Consider the following 3896-nt stretch of genomic DNA (forward strand, 5'->3'; position numbering starts at 1 on the left):
GACATCTCATATAGTCTAGGACAGTGTTCCGCAACCTTTTTCTACTTGCGGCACACCCATGACTCAACACGGCACACCAAAATGTTATTCCCCTCAAAAACGTATGATATGATACTATTAATAGAATTACGTAATGCCACTAACCTATTATTATTGTTATTAAAAGACATCAACACCTGTGAGCAAATTTATTTTACATATAATTTCTTAGAATACATAAAAATGCATGGTTTGTAATAAAGAATATACAATCATCATATTTCATCGGTGCTGCGGCAGAGAATGAAATACAAGCTTAAGAAACACAAAAACTGTGATAAAAATATATAAATAAAATTTGAAATTAACAGAATATGTAAAAGTTTATGTCACACCTTTCACCATGTGACGGCACACCAGTTGCGGAACACTGATCTAGGAACATATCCCCCACATTAAGCAGTGTCTTACTGTACATTGAATACTTGCTTCCATTGTAATGTCAACAAATTTTGTCTTTTATTTTTTATCCTTTCTTAATAGTTTTTGTTTTATTTATGTATCTTTATATAATTTGTTCCATTACATCTTATAGAAATATTCACAAAAAACAAAAAAATCTCTCTCAAAGAATGAAGAAAATAATTCTTAGTAGAACAATCTGTAACAAAACAATCTAAGCTGATATATTTCAAGAGGCAATAATTATATTTTAAAGAAACCTTGAAAGTTGATGAAAAATAATATAAATAAGATTTTTTAAGTACTTTTGAAATATTCATACATCATTAGATTTTATGCTGGAAGTAAAACTAAATTATCAGTACTTGGGTGAAAAGACACCAATTAAATGGCAACAACATCACAGTTTATATTAACAACATTATAAAGGACATGACCTAAATAAATTGTTTATTAATGTACTATTTCCAAAATGAAAGTAAATCAACATAAAGTTAAATGTATTGTAGCATTTTGGTGGTGGATTGATCTCTGAGCAGCAACATCACAAATTTGGAAACTGAATTATGACTATTTACAAAAATTATAAAATTTTCGAGTCTATCTTTCATCCTTTTAACACTACCACAGAAGTAACATTATATTGACTTGAATAAACTTTTTTGAAAATTTTATAATTTTTGTAAATAGTCATAATTCAATTTCTAATTGAAGATATCCTGGGTTGTTATCATGTTATCATGTATGCTTTTATGCAAATGAACTTTATGATTACCCAAAACCCCACCAGAGGACCTGAATCAGTTATATATTGAGCTAAAGGACATTGTAGTTATAATAAAAAATTGTAATCTTTGTTTTAATGTTAAAAGATGCCGAATCCTCAAATAAAAGGTTGGCGTTTCGATCAGTTTTAACTTTGTGTGATTTTTTTTATCATGTGTTCTAATGAAGTTTATTCAAGCCAATATAATGTTACTTCTGTGGTAGTGTTAAAAGGATGAAAGATAAGCTCTAAAATTTTATAATTTTTGTAAATAGTCATAATTCAATTTCTAATCGAAGATATCCTGGGTTGTTATCATGTTATCACAAATTTGTTTGCTAAAATAAACTTTTATTGTCATTTAAATTTGTAGGATGTCACAAATTTTTTTATAAATTGCAATGGATCTGGTTTGTAGGAAAGTATATAAATAAAAAGAAAAATAAATTTCCTGAAGAGTTGAGCAAGTAGAAGACAAAATTCAATGACACTGCAAATCCACAAATAAATGTGTCTACAAAGGTTTCACACAGATATAATACTGCCAAAAACAAACAAGCAAACAAAATTTCCCTTTTATTTGTAAGATTTTCAAGATTCAAGATTAAACATATCATTATATAGCAACATGTCAACATTATTATACATACTGCAGTATCTATTATCAAAACATAAATTGCTTTAAATATACAATTACAGTAGAACCTCGATTATCCAGACTAATTGGGGATGAAGGTAGTCTGGATAAGGAAAAATCCGGATAATCGAAACAAATACTTTAATTTGTCTTTTATTNTATAGTAAGAAAGCGGATTCCTAGAGAATGGAACGTATCTCTATCTTATAGGGGGGTCGACTGTATTTAATTCGGTGCACGCTTAAAGTCCAGACCTGGCACACTAACGCGAATCCGCGTAAAGTACCCGTTAGGGAACGGCTATTTCCGGCACACAGTAGTGTCGATAATCGTTGGAAAAGTCGGAAAAATAAAATAGTACTTTACAACTGGCGCCCGAATAGGGACTCTAAGGTTAATATTAGACTTTGTTGCTTTCTTTCATTGACTTTGAATTTAGCTTTAGAGGAATAACACCTCGTAAAAAAAAAAAATGGATGATAGTGCACCAGTAAACCCGAGCTGAATATAACCAGTTACAACAGCAGTTGTCAGTGCTGTTGCAACAAGTGTCATCCTTGACAAATGCCGTAACTCATCTGACTTCATGTGTCACATCTGGAACTGTAGAGCCTACAACACCGAACGTTACAAGTGCTGTACGGCCCGAAACTTCTACTCCGAGACAGGAAGTGCCTACATCTAATGCATCAATGGTCTGGCTTCAGACTGCACCGCCGCCGCCAGCCATCCAATTTAACGGTAGGTCAGCATTAACTGCTAACGATTTTTTGCAGGACCTAGAACAGCATTTCCTGGTGAACCAAATACCGAACACTAGATGGGTAGATACTGCCGCTAGTTGTCTTCGCGGTAGCCCAGCAATGTGGTGGAAGAATGAAGGACGCCACCGAATCGGTAAACAGTTGGCCGTTATTTAAACGATCTTTTCTGGACCTTTATGCTCCTTTAGCTGACAAAGTAGCTGTCGCTAAAGAACTATTTAGTCGACAATACACAGGAACCAATGGTGTCGAGCAATTTATATGGACCACGGTACAGCTATATCGTACGTGGAGACCGTTAGCACGTGACCAGGAAATTATACAATGTGTAGTTGCCCAGATGCCTCTTCCGTTACGTGAGCAGTTGTAAAGTACTATTTTATTTTTCCGACTTTTTCAACAATTATCGACACTACTGTGTGCCGGAAATAGCCGTTCTCTAACGGGTACTTTACGCGGATTCGCGTTAGTGTGCCAGGCCTGGACTTTAAGCGTGCACCAAATTAAATAATGACAAAGTTTGTCAATAACAAAAATCAAATATTTAATTAAACTTCTAGTAATAAACTATATACAGTATTTAGTAAAAATCAAACAACAATTTATTCAATGAAATTAAACAAGAATCAACCCGACAAAACTCAAATCAATCTATTTCTAACTTAATTCTATTCCCCTTTGGAATTCGGCAAAAATCAAAGACTTAAACTTATAAACAATATTTCTTATAAATTAAAGATCCTAATCATCACCTCAATATACTAGGAACCTATTTCCTCAAACTCTCAAGACTTTCTATAATTGTCGATCCATAAATCGAATAACTTCAAAATTGCCTTGGAACTATTTGATCCTATCGGACACCTCTCTCGTTCACTGCTACTAAGCTCACCAAAGCTCGTCGCTATCAGGAATTCACCTCGTCCATCTTCACTTGAGACTCGGAATTTATAGTGTGAGGTGACGTCACAATTCTGAATGAGATCACTCTCCTCATTTACATACTTAACGCTAACAATAAACTTTTTTCATTTCTCTGGCAGCCTATTTACGACAATTACTCGTTAACCTTTTACATTATTCTTTTTCACAATTTTCGGGACGTTTTTATTCTTTAAGGTTTAGCGAGTCCCTAATTCGTGCTTGTGGGGTCTCCCCCCCTTTCTCGGTGCGGACTTACTTGTTTCCGCTCGGTAAGCGCAAGTGTGCGCGAGTTTTTCTACGGCGCTTTTCTTTCGTCGGTGAGTTGGTTTTTCTTCTATTTTTAAGTTACTAAGGTGAATGGTGA

The sequence above is a fragment of the Centruroides sculpturatus genome, unplaced genomic scaffold (assembly GCF_000671375.1).
Source record: "Centruroides sculpturatus isolate CEXI.00-Female unplaced genomic scaffold, Cexi_2.0 scaffold61, whole genome shotgun sequence".
NCBI classification, from domain to species: Eukaryota; Metazoa; Arthropoda; class Arachnida; order Scorpiones; family Buthidae; genus Centruroides; species Centruroides sculpturatus.